A 13,784-nucleotide genomic window follows, 5' to 3' on the forward strand; every position below is an offset into this window, starting at 1 on the left:
CCCCCAAAATGTGACAGGGCGAGAGAGTCGCTGCACCAGGTTCTGAAAAGGGCGTGGGAGTCCAGCCTGCCCTCCCTGGGGAGGGAGTAAGTGTGTGGGGAAATAGGGAGCCCAGAGGGCCAGGCATCCTGGGAGGGAGGGAAGGAGTACCACGGTCAGACAGCAGCAGGTCTCAAGCACTCAGCGCCTTTCTCAGATTCCTCAGGATCATTATTAGGGTTTGAAAAGGTCATTGAACCAGCGAATACCACAGATCCAGCGTGCGCCGGGCTTTGCTTAGCACTACGGAGTGGGTAGTAGTAGGCTGGGCCCTTCTGTCCAGGGACTACGTTGGGGAAAGCAAACAAGAAAACAAATGCTAGACGAGCCCGTTTGACTTGGTACCTCAGCGATCGCTATGAAGCCAGTGAACCAGAGTGATGGAGGTGTGGGCAGGGGGACTAATTTCGTTTGGGTGGTCAGAGGAGACCTTCCTCATAGGTGACAAGAACAGAGACTACTATAGGAAGAGCCGCTACACAACCCCTGAGCAGGGAACGGTCAGTCTGTGGCCTAGAAAGGTGGGTGCGGCTGCAGCAGAGCCCCACCCCACCCCCACCCCCGTAGCGGGAGACAGATGAGAGCAGCAGGCAAGTCATGTAAAGGCCCAGGGACCTGTGGCAAAGGGGTTTGTCATGGTCTGTGTCTGGGTGTCCCCCAAATTCTCATGCAGTCATGTGGCAGGCTTTTAGAGTTTCTGATTGATTCATGGGTGTGAGTGCTGCACCCGCCCTGGGGCGGATAGTTTACATATGTAAGAGAGGGAAAGAGGCTGCTTGCCGCCACTCCCTTTTGCTCTTGTTGCTTTTGCTGTCTTCTGCCGCCATGAACTGTAGCCCTCTGTGTTGTTCTGCCTTGGAGCCAGCCAGGTATGGACTGAAACCTCTACAAACTGTGAGCGAAATAAACCTTTCCTTCCTTAATTTTGTGTGTCGGGTATTTTGTCTGAGCAATGAGAAAAAAGTAACCAAGACAGGGTTTAAATTCTACTCTGCTATGTGCCCATTGGAAGAGTTTCTAGCAGGAAAGTGACAAGGTACTATTCATGTTTTTTAAAAGATCACTATGAGGGGGCTGGGGATTTAGCTCAGCAGCACAGCGCCTGCCTGGCAAGCGCAAGGTCGTGAGTTCGATTCCTGGTACCAGAGAAAAAAGACATGCACCAGGTGTGGTGGTGCATGTCTGTGGTCCCAGCACTGGGGAGGCTGAGGCAGGAGGATCGCTGTGAGTTGGAGGCCAGCCTGGGCTACAGAGTAAGACAGTCTCAAAAGACTAAACAGGACACACAACAAAAACATTCACCATGGTCACTGTATGGAAAGCAAACTGCAGGAGACAAAGAATAAAAGCAGAGATGCCAGGCAGGAGGAGAGGCTGGCAGATCAGGTTGATCAGGGTGGATCAGAGGAGGTGGCGCTCCTGGAGCAGTCATAGCATGGAAGTTATTTCCTCTCCACAGCTGCTCCCTCAAAGGACAACATCTCCCTAGAGGACAAAATATATTTACTTGTGTCCGAGGGACAGGTGTGCACTCCACGGCATCATATAAATCACTCGAACCCCACTATTGACGTCCACTGCAGAGCTCCTGGAGGGGCTGTACGCCAGTTCTGCCATTGCTCCCTACACAAACAGTGGATCTCTGCCCCTTACCACAGCAAACAAAAAACTGCTTTGGAAGCAATGGCTGACAATGAGATTTACTGTTCTTGTCTCTGAAAGAGCTGGTAGACAAACGGGATTCTGGCTGGTTTTATTCTGAAGCTTCAGAGGTGTAAGAAAGTCCAGTTTTTGATGGGTTGGCCCGGGCTCCTTGGCCTCGGTCGGAGCTTAGGAATGACACAAATGGCGGCCTGTGGCTGTGATTCTGCTTCCTTCTCCAGCTCTCTCCAGCTCTCTGACCTGCACCTCTTTCCACGTTGGTTATCTGGGCAGAGAGAAGCACCGGCCTCCCTCGGCCTCCCTGGGAAAGACCTCACAGCCGTTTGCCCCGCTAACCCCTGCATCATTCTCTGCCCATCCAACTTTTTGAAGATGATTTAAAAGTCGAGACACAGGACTCTTGTTCCAGTTTTGTTCTCCAAAGGAGACAATGGGAGGGGATGTAAAAAGAATGGAGATGTGTTCTGTACACGGATCAACTCCCCACAGTAAATGTAACCATCACGTAATGCAAACATATAAAAATTAAAATTAAAAAAAAAATTTTTTTTTATTTGGTACTGGGAACCGAACTCAGGACCTTGTGCTTGCCAGGCAGGAGCTTCTACCGCTGAGCTATATCCCCAGGCCTAAAAAAATTTAAATAAAAGATCTGCTGGGCATGGTGGCACATTCACCTAATCCCAGCACTCAGGAGGCTGAGGCAGGAGGATTGTTAGGAGTTCGAGACCAGCCTGGGCTACAAAGTGAGCTCAAAGCCAGCCTGAACTGCATAGCAAGACCTTGTCTCAAAAAGACAAAATAAATAAATGAAAGACCTGATTTGTTCAGACACTCACTGCTCACAAACAGACTTCCTTCCTCCTCCTACTGCCCTCCTCACCCCTGTTCGGTGGTGTCGCTGGAGGGATGCTTGGAGGGGTAACTAGACCAAGAGCCACACACCCCGGGGGTTCAGAACTTGGAATGTGTAGCCTCCACCCCTAGACAGGAGTAAGCCTCTGCTCCAGCCACCCAAGGTCAGGAACCTTGGGCTGCTGTTTTCTTCTATATTTATCACAGTTGCTGAGAACAGGGTTCTGGGCCCCTTTGGTTGCTCAATAGCCATTGGCCAGTTGCAGACTATTTAGTTGCCTCTATTTACCTGGCCTTGGAGGATATTTCTGTGGTCAGGTTGGGCAAGTCTGGAGAGAGGAAATGTAAACAGAACAAGACTGCTTTTCCAAAGGCCAAAGCCCAGAAATAGTTCATCGCGTTTCCGACGTATTGTCCTCTCCCTGGACAGAAAACCACTGAGCAGATGGAAAATAGTGCAACACAAGGATGAGAGAGAGCCGGGGAGAAATGGATTTGCTGGGGATGGTGAACTGTAGGCATCCCCTGGACAAAGGCAGGATGCTGACCTCCAGCGGAACTCTGCTTCTGAGGGGTTGTGGTGGCGATGAGCAGAATTAGCTGTACCTTGACCTTTCACAGTGCATTTCTTCTTCCAAACTGGGATGAGCCAGCCTTACATCTCTGAGGCAGACAGGACACACACATGTTACATTTCAAGCAACAATAAAGACTCTTGTTTGCATCCTACAACCTTCCCATACTGTGAAGGAAGAGGGGGATCCCAGAACTGAATAGATTCATCTTGGACTCCCGTAACTACAATGTAGCTGTGACTTGGGGCAAGTTCCTTCAGCTCTATAGTGGAGTTCAGAAATCTGCTTGCAGGGCTGTGTGCTGGAGCTCTGAAACTCCTTGGCCACCCCTAGTCCTAGGAATGTCAGACCAGTTTTCCTCCTCCCTCCCACCCTGGCCGTCTCCCTTCCGCTGCATCATTAACCTGCTCGTTAGAGGACTCTGTGCCCCATCTGCATTTTCTCTGCAGAAGGTGAGTCAATCCACAGCTGAGGGGGCTTATTAACAAGAGTTCAAAAATTCCAGCAAAACTATAGAAGTACGCTGTCGCAGATCAAAGTGTGTTGTCTGTTCCTTGCAGCGCGGGGACCTCACTGTGTTAGGGCCCAGCTTCCTGGGGGTGACAACACAGCCAGGGATCATCACTACAGGGACAGGGAAAGAGGTGGGATCCGGGGCCTTCTCCTGCTGCTCGTTAGAAGCACGACTTGTGCCTTCTTCTGGGACCGCCAGGGACTTAGAAGCCAGTGACCCTCACTTGGGCCGGCAGATGCCCAATAGATAACTAAAAGCAGAATAAAGTTTGACTTCCATCCTTTGTCGCTATAAATCTTGCATCAAATCTCCTCTTAGCTCTGCACGTAGATGCCGGTCATTTAGGGAATGTCTGTCTAAAAGTTGGCAAAATAAGGTTGATTAGCCCTGAATCCCCCTTCAGAGCTGAGGACACCAAGATAGGAGGTTTACGGGGACATCCAGCCACACCCAGAGGCCTCCAGCCGCTGTCCTGAACGTGTGATAACCTGGATTCCAGGGAAGGCAGAGCCCGTGTGCTTGAGACCTTCACCGACAGAGTCCTTTCCTGAAAAGGAAGTGGTCCCTCATCCATAAAGATTCCAGAGCTGTGACACCAGGGCTGAGAATCATGACCAATCAGAAAGGCCACCTTGCAAAGCTGGGCTCCCGCCTTTGGGAGTGTGCCAGTGTGAACCCCTGAATCAAATGAGCTCCCTCCAGCTACCTAGGCTGGAGTCCTTTCCTATCTTCCCTCTAACTTTTCAATTCAGGCTTTTTTTTCCCTGTAGATTTATGATTTTGTTTTAATTTCCATTATTACTAAAAACAAGTCCCAAGCTGGGTGCGACGGGCCCTTGGGAAGGCAGTTGGAAGCAGCACGTCTGCTGGGTTCTGACCCCAGGGCTCCCTGGACAGTGGCACCAAGCGTGTATCCTGGGACGGTGCCCAAGATAACACCGACCAGCTCTGACTGACTGCTTATCTGTGCCTGGCTTCACGGCACCCACTGTACATGGATTCCACGAGTCTCTGGCGCGCGTGCCAGGATCGCTCCGGGCGCTGACCGCGGGCAGCTGTTGAACGATTTGCCTGTGGCCTTTTAACTGGTGTGTGCCAGAGGGTCAGGACCGGAAGCCGGGCTGTCTGATCCCTCGTCCGCCTGCTGTCACCCTCCCGCGCCTCCCTTTAGCCCCTGCCTCTGTCCCCACCCAGCCTGCCCTCTGCAGTTAGGATGCCAGCTGTCCGTGCCCGGCATCCTGGTCACTTCACCTGGGCCCTGGTGCCAGTTGCTAATCAGCCATCCTGCACTGTGGTGGGGGCTGCCCAGGAACCTGGGTCCGAAGCCAAGCTAGAGCTGCCTCCTGGAGGGCACCCTGAGCCCATGCCACTTTACACTTGGCTTGGAAGCCTCCGCTTCTTCTCGTAATAACTCAAGTCCGTCCAGCACCTCGTCCAGCACAGCACTCACCAGGCCTCCTCATGCAAGGCTCCCTCCCAGCCCTCTTAACTACATTAGGCCTGTGCCAACACAGGCATGGCAACTCTGCCAGTATTCCAGCTCCGCTGCTTGCTGGTTGTGTGACAGCAAAACCTCTCAAAGCCTCAGTTTCCATATCTGTGAAATGGGGTTAATAACTGTGCCTGTCTGGAGGATTCACACACTCACACACACACACACACACACACACACACACACACAGTGCCTGAACACTGTAAGTGCTGCCTGTTGTCAGCACGGCTCGGTGACCCGCCCCCAGCTCTGTGGGAAGGGACAGGGCAAGTCTATTCTCGCCACTAGTCAGGATGAGTTTAACCCACACGAACCTGATGCCCTCCTGAAGCTCCTTGAAGCTATGATTCCACATGAATCACGGTTATTTATGGGCTCCTTAGTGCTCTGCGTTGTAGCAAGTCTCTGAAGGCCTCACCCTTCACATCGGGCCTGGACTACCTCGGGCCGCCGCCTCTGTGGTGCCAGCTCCTAACAACAACCCCCGCCTCCCCCGGCCAGGGAGGTGAGCAGAGGAGAAAGTTGTCATCGAGCACAGTGCCCGGCATCGGGTGAGCGCCTGGTCGAGTCCAGTTGCTCCTGTTATCCACCTGAGGACAGCGAGCCTCCCAAGGCGAGGCATTAGCAGCCTGAACTCCGGAGCCGCACTGCCTGCGTTGGTCCTCATGTTGCTCCTGTGTGTGTGAAACCTGCGGCAAATGAATGAACCGTGCTAGGACTCAGTTTCTTCATCTGTAAGATGGGCGCGATGATCACCACCACAGCCTGCTGAGACGGCAGTGTAGATCGAGCCCCACAGAGCTGCGCTGTATGCACAGAGGATGCAGGTACTCCGTGTTGTCCCCTGTAGCCGAGGAGACCATCCCCAGCCTGCCATGGCACTGGGATCCAGGCCTCGGTAGGCTGGGTCCAGAGTCCCACTGTAGGCCCTGTTGCTGCCCTGTAGCACCCCTTCTTCTCCGTCCTCTTCCCTGGCAAAGGAGCCCCATGCGGGAGATTTTGGGGAATAGTGATCCAGCACAGACCCCACTGGGGCAAGGGAGACCCCGGGAAGCTCTCAGGTCACACAGCAGGAGGAGGACATCCGGCCAGGTCGCACATCTGGCTAGGCTGCATATCTGGCAGGGCGGCTTTAGCACTCATCCATGCCTTGGGCCAGAAGCCTGGGTTGCAGCCCTGAACCAGGCCCATTAATGTCACCCCAGAAGCCAACCCTGCCGCCCCCACAAGGCCCTGGCCTTGGGGCGTTTCCATTTCTGAGGACTGATTCACCCAGAGACCAGACCAGACCAGACTGACTGGAAAGTGAGGAGAAAACAAACCAGGGTAGAGCTGGGCAGGACCGGAGCAGGACACAGGGAGGGAGGGGAGGGGGAGGGGAGGAGAGGAGGAAGGGGAGAGGCAACTTCCTGCTTGAGGAGCCCCATGACACCGGGGCTCCTAGCCAGTTTCCCTTCCCCAAAGCCAGCTCAACTAATTCAAACATAGATCCAGAAAAATACTAATGTCTGTATTTTTCCTTCCCAGTACTGGGGACTGAACCTTCACACCAAATTATATCCCCAGGCTTTTAAAAGTTTTTCCCTTTTATACAGCGTCTCAACAAGTCACTACATTGGCCAGGCGGGGGTTGAACTTGTGACCCTCCTGGCTCAGCCTCCCAGAGTGCTGGGATTATAGGTGTTTGCCACCATGCCCAACATAAAGGTGCTAAGGACTCTGCAACTCTGAATAACTCATTTTGATTTTCAAAGACATGTTGCACAAATATCTTGATTTGGAAATCAGTGTGGAGATTCCTCACAAAACTAGGATTAGCGGTCCCACTTAACTCAGCTATTCCCCTCCTGGGTATTTTCCCAGAAGAATTAAAAACACCATACCACAGCGATATATGGGCACCCATGTTTATAGCAGTGCAATTTGTCATAGCTAAATCTTGGAAACAACCCAAATACCCATCCACTGAGGAATGGATAAAAAAGATGTGGTATTTTTATACAATGGAGTATTACTTAGCTATAAAGAAATAAACTCGAGGCTTTTATAGGTAAATGGATGCAAATAGAGACCATACTCAAGTGAAATATATCGGACCTACATGTGTAAACATCGTATTGTCTCCCTAGAGTAAACATGAAAGAGTAAGTATAACCCAAAACATACAATAGATATTAAGAAAGGGAAAGAAAATGCTCAAAAGAAGAAACAACTGAGATGAGGGAAAGGAGAAAAAGAAAGAAGGGAGAGAAAATATATATGTGTACACAGAAGGATAGCTGGAATAACTGCACTGCTGATGTTTAATGGTTTATTGAAAGGAACAGTTAATGCTTTGTTTTTTTGACCAGTTTTGCATGCTTATATCTGGTAATCTGAACAACTAATTTGAAGACAACAATATGCAATAAAACAACCATTGTTGAATTCCTACCATCCTGTTTGGTGAAACTCTGTATCATTTATAATACTTTTGTTTTTATTTTTTATTCTCTTTAATGGTTTGATCAATCTTGCATTCTTACATCGGGTAATCTGACCAACTTCAATGAAGATAAAAATATGTAATATAACAGCCACTGTTAATCCGTATCATTTTGTTCTGAAACCCTGTATCATTCTTATTGTTTTTGCTTTGTTTTGTTTTTGTCTATGTTGTTGGCTTTTGCTATGCTTTTTTTAAAATTCTCTTTAAAATAAAATTTTAAAAACCTTGATTTGGCTTTGGGTTTTTTGGTGGTTTTTTGTTTGTTTGTTTGTTTGTTTTTATGCTTTGAGACAGGGTCTTGCTATATAGTTCTGGCTGGCCTTGAACTCACTATGTAGCCCAGGCTAGCCTCAAACTTGCTGAAATCCTACTGCCTCAGCCTCCTGAGTGCTAAGCACAAATACAGTGAATTCTGAGTTGTTTCAAAAACAATTTTAAAAATGAAAGCCAAACCACATAAACAATTTTTCACTTTTTTCCACTTAATATAAAATCATGGGCATTTTCTGATATTACCAAACATTCTGCTACAACAATTCATAATGGCTAAATTTATCAGAACAGATCCAGCACAATTTTTGTGGCCATGCCCTGACTGTTGAACATTCTAGATGTTTACAAAATTTTCACTACACAAATAATACTGCCATAGATACTTTTTACATAAATATTATAAAGTAAAATAATATTTAAAGTAAAATATTACTTTACTTCATAATGCATAATACTGTGTCTGCATACTGCATAAATGCCTGTTATAGTCTCTAGTTATAGTCTAGAGTTATAGTCTAATAATGAATTTCTGTTAATGGAATTATTACCTCAAAGGATTAGCTCCTGCCAGTCAGGGCATACAGAAGCTGTGCTGGATTTATTCTGATAAACTCAGCCATTATGAATTGTTGTAGCAGAATGTTTGGTAACATTAGAAAATGCCCATGATTTTTTTAAAGAGACAGGATCTATGTTGCCCATGTTGGCCTCTAACTCCTAGGTTCTAGAGATCCTCCTGCCTCAGCCTCCTGAGCAACTAAGACTGTAGGTGCATACTACTATACCTAGCTTGAATATTTTCAAATTATATAAATAGTCCCTCCTTACCCATGACTTTGCTTTTTACTGTTTCAATTACCCCCTGGTCAATTATAACCTAAAAATACCGATATTTGTTGTTGATTCTTTCAAGAGAGAGAAAGACAACCTTCCCATAACTTTTGTTATATCATTACAATTGTATTTGGTTACCAGTTGTTAATCTCTCAGTGTGCCTGCTTTACAAATTATACCCTACCGTAGGTGTGTACATATAAGAAAAAGTAGAACATACAGGCTCACAGCCTCAGGCGTCTGCTGGGGTCTCAGAACACACCCTTCACCAGTACGGTTGTTCACAGCTGACTGTCTGCGAAGTCTGCTTGGCTTATGCTCCTCCCAGCCAAGCATGGGAAGGCGCTGCTCCCCGTTTGAGCCTGCGAGCCTGAGCGTTAGTGACGAGTATCTCTCGGTTCAGGTGAGAAAAGCCGGGCAGAGTTTCACATAAGTAGGTCAGGTACATGTGCCTAAGGCCCGTCCTCTGCCCTCCTAGGGTTGGCGGCAGGATCTTTCCAATTTTGGTTTCTAGACAGAGCTCTGTGCTTGCCAGGCCTTGGGTTCAAAATACACACACACACACACACACACACACACACACACACACAGAGATATATAGATTTTTTTGCGGGGGGACAGGGTCTAACTATGTAGCCCTGGCTGGCCTTAAACTCGTGGCGACCCTCCTGCCTCAGCCTCCCGAGTGCTGAGATTACAGGCATGTACCATCATGCTCAGCATATTATTAAAACATAAAAACAAAATGGTGATATAGCCATACATGTGTTCCTTTATAAACTCACAAACACCAAGCACCCTCCTACTGAGTATACCAGACATCAGGGCTCCTCCTCCGCCTGCTGACACCAAGCAGATTCAGGACCATCCCTTAGGCTCACTGCGGGCTGCTGTAAAAGCACCTGGCCTTGGTCCTCCTCTCTCTGACGAACCAGATCCTCTCTGCACCTGGTAACTAGGCTCGGAGAAGCAGCACACACACCCACACTCCAGCCACCGCCCTCAACACACGTCTTTCGTCACCCTTGCCTGGAGTTTCACATCCTTCACTCGTTACCTATGACACCGGCCAGGGCAAAAGCTCCGCACCTTCCCAGTCCTGCCCCTGTCCCGGCTCATGAGTGGTATTCTGCAACACAGCCGTGTGTCACTCCCCGCCCCGGGCGCTTGCCCTGAGAAATGCGTCATTGGGCATTTTGTCATTGTGCAAACACACACAGCATGTGTGAGGCTTCTGTCTCCAGAACACACGGCGCTGCTTCGCAGCACACTCCCACAACGAGCAGGATACACTCTAACACCACGATGACGGTGTGGAGAGGCGAGGAACCAGTAACCCTTGTTGACTATTGAGTATTCTGTGCTGTGTTGTACACAACTGTCAGAGCAGAGCTGTCACCAGACCGGAGGAGTTTTCCAGCCCCGTTTGAACCTTAGGGGACCACTGTCACATATGTGGTCTGTCCTTGACTACATGTACAACAACTCCAATGCAGACTGAAAATATCTGTAATTTTTACCAGTGATAAAGTCTCTGTGGTTTGTTGTTTGCATTTGTAATGAAAACAAATAATAAATCTCATTGAAAGGTTTACGAAAATAAGTTTCAGCCAGGTACAGTGGTGCACACCTGTAAACCCAGCATTCTGAGAGGCTGAGGCAGGAGGATTACACGTTTGAGCCCAGCCTTGGTAATCTGGTGACGCAGGGAGATAACGTCTCACAATAAAAATAAAATAAATGGCTGGGGATGTACCCCCCGTGGGAAGGCCCCGGGTTCTTTAAGGAGAAAAGAGGGGTGAGAAGGGATAGGAAGGGAGAAGAGAGGAGAGGGAGAGAGGAGAGGTGGGGAATATATTGTCCTCATGGAAGGTCGCAGAATTTGTAGCTTGCACTCTGCCAGTTCTCCAGAACACCAGAAAAACCTGTTGATCAAGCAAAGTTTAAGTACTTATTTTAGGGCTTACTTTCAAAGTAAGTGGGTGGGGCATGTCCTAGGCTTGCTGCTGGGACACTGAGAACAATATGGGGTGGGGTGTGTGTTCTTCAACGTGCTTGCAACAAAAAATAGAGAAAGTGAAATTGGACAATATCAGTGGCATAAAGATCAACACTTTTACACGGCAAATTATTGTATCTAAATTTTTAGCCGGGCATGGTGGCGCACGCCTGTAATTCCAGCACTCGGGAGGCTGAGGCAGGAGGATCGTCGCGAGTTCGAGGCCAGCCTGCGCTACAAAGTGAGCTCAAGGCCAGCCTGAACTGCATAGCGAGACCCTGTCTCAAAAAGACAAAAAAAAACCCCAAAGATATAAAACCATAATACCTTCCAAAATGCCTCACTAAAACGCCATCATTGTATCTTTAAAAACTAACCCTAATTTCTCCAAGCAGGGTTCAAATTTTCAACTTCTCGCAAATGATCACACACGTCTTTGCTTAAATCATGATCTAAATATGGCGTCTGCTTGCTAACTACCCTAAATTTGTTTTAATTTAGAGATTCCCTCTCCCTCTCCTCTGCCTTCCTTGCTTTCTATCTATTTGCTGAAGGAAGTAGCTGCTCTCTCAGTTGAGTCTCCTGCAGTCTGGAATGTGCTGACCACATGCCCTCGGTATGTGGCTCTCTGAGGTTGATAAGTGGTGGTTGGAGTTAGTGACTTGGTCAGGTTCAGGTTTTTAGGCCAGCTGGTCCACAGGTAGAGCTGTGAATTATGGGAAGGTGGAGGACAGCTGGTTGTCTTTTCCCACTGTTTCCATTGAGATCCGTGATGCCCACTGTCTATATCCGTGACTTCCTTGAAGGTTGCATTGTTACCTGTTTGATAACTACAATATTTTTTAGAGAAACCTGCGCCCATCAGCACCCTGGCTCTACTGAGACACAGTTCGCATGGAAACGGCAGCTCATACTGTATTCTTTACTTTTGCTTTGTGGATTAGTTATTCTCAAAGCAGCAAATCATTTCCCTGCCTCTGGCCATGGTCTCCAGGCAAGAGCGGACAGGGAGGAGAGGCCAGGACAGGGATGCCAGGTGACAGGAGGACAGCACGAGGGGCAAGGCTTCAAGCCGTGTAATTCACTGACAAAACTCAAATTCAAAGGTAAAAATAAGGACTTCAAGGCAGTGACAGCAGAACACTAAACCAAGGATAAGGGCTTTGTGATCACCTCCCATGAGCCAGTGTCCCAAGCGCCTAGAGCTGTCCCAGCGCTGTCGGGCAGAAATGCAGCGTGAGCTGCAAATGTGAGCCACATTTGCCATTTTTAATCATCTCGAATGCACATTTTTAAAAAGTTCAGAGGAATAGGTGACAGCCAGGCATGGTGGCGCATGCCTCTAATCCCAGCACTCGGGAGGCTGAGGCAGGAGGATCATTGTGAGTTTGAGACCAGCCTGGGCTACAAAGTGAGCTCAAGCCCAGCCTGAACTGCATAGCGAGACCTTGTCTCAAAAAGACAAAAAAAAAAGAGGAATAGGTGAGATTAAATTTCATAAAATAGTTTACATAACCCAGTGTATCAAAAATAGCATATCAATATCATGCAATCAATATTAAACACCGTGAAGACATTTGCCTCTTTCCTTTCCCACACCCAAGTCTTCCAAATCTAGTGTGTTTTGTTTTTTTTCCGGTACTGGGGATTGAACTCATGACCTTGTGCTTGCCAGGCAGGCGCTGTGCTGCTGAGCTACATCCCCAGCCCCTCTAGTGTGTAGTTTATACTTACTGAACAGCTCAGGGCTGGGGATGTAGCTCAGTCGTACGGCACTTGCCTAGCACATGTGAGGTTCTGGGTTTGAGTCCCAGCACTGCAAAAGAGAGAGTTCATTGCATTTTGAGCACCGAGCAGCCCTGTGGCTGTGGCAGGGGACAGGGCAGGTGCAGAGGAGGAAAATAGAAGTGGTTGACCGGGGTACCCTTTGTGCTACCACTTGGTGGCCTAAGCCTGGCCGCTAAAACAGAAATATCTAGTGTTTGTCAATAATCACAGTCACGTCACATGAACTGGCTATTTGCCACCAGAATTTCTGCCTGGTGGCTATGAGCTACTTTGTTGCAATTTTATTTTGGAAACAAGGTCTCACTAAGTAGTTCATGCTGACCTTGAACTCACTAGGTAGCCCAGCCCGGCCTTGAACTCACAGTGATCCTCCTGCCTCAGCCTCCTGAGTGCTAGGATTACAGGCATGCGCCACCACACAGGGCCTTTGTGGTAATTTTAATTGTTACTAAATTTTAAGCAGTGCTGCACATATTATAACAACATCATCTGGGCATTCAGGAGGCAGTGGTTCTATAAAACACAGGTCTAAGTCAGTAAAGGGCAGTTAGCTGTGTCCCTAACCTAGAAGGAGGCCAAGAAAACACCCTCGTTCTGCGGTATGATTTTAATGGTGAATGGATTGGGAAATATTGGAAAATTCTGAGAAATAGGAATCAAGTCTATGGAGTGTTCCACCCCACAAGATCAGAATACACATTCTTCACAGCTGCACACAGGATTTCTCCAAAACAGACCACATACCAGCTCATAAACATGCTTAAGTAAATGGAAAGGAATTGATATTATCCCATGCATACTGCCAGACCACAGTGTAATGAAACTGGCGTTTAAGAGACGCTTTTTTTTTTTTTTTTTTTTTGGTGTTCTTGAGACCAGGTCTTGCTGTGAAGTTCAGGCTGGGCTTGAGCTCACTTTGTAGCCCAGGCTGGTCTCAAACTTGCAGTGATCCTCCTGCCTCAGCCTCCCAAGTGCTGGTATTACAGGCATGCACCACCACGCCCAGCAAGAGATGCAAATTAAAACAATGCTGAGATCCCATCTCACTCCAGAAAGAACGGCTGTTATCAAGAAATCAATAACAAATGCTGGCGGGGCAGTGGGGAAGAAGGAACCCTTCTCCACTGTGGGTGGGAGTGTAGACTGGTGCAACCGCTGTGGAAATCAGCGTGGAGATTTCTCACAAAACTAGGACTAGACAAAAATGGACTAGGTTCCATTTGACCCAGGCATTCCCCTCCTGGGTATTTTCCCAAAAGAATTAA

This window comes from Chinchilla lanigera, unplaced genomic scaffold (genome assembly GCF_000276665.1).
Source record: "Chinchilla lanigera isolate Chin_1 unplaced genomic scaffold, ChiLan1.0 scaffold00049, whole genome shotgun sequence".
Lineage (NCBI taxonomy): Eukaryota > Metazoa > Chordata > Mammalia > Rodentia > Chinchillidae > Chinchilla > Chinchilla lanigera.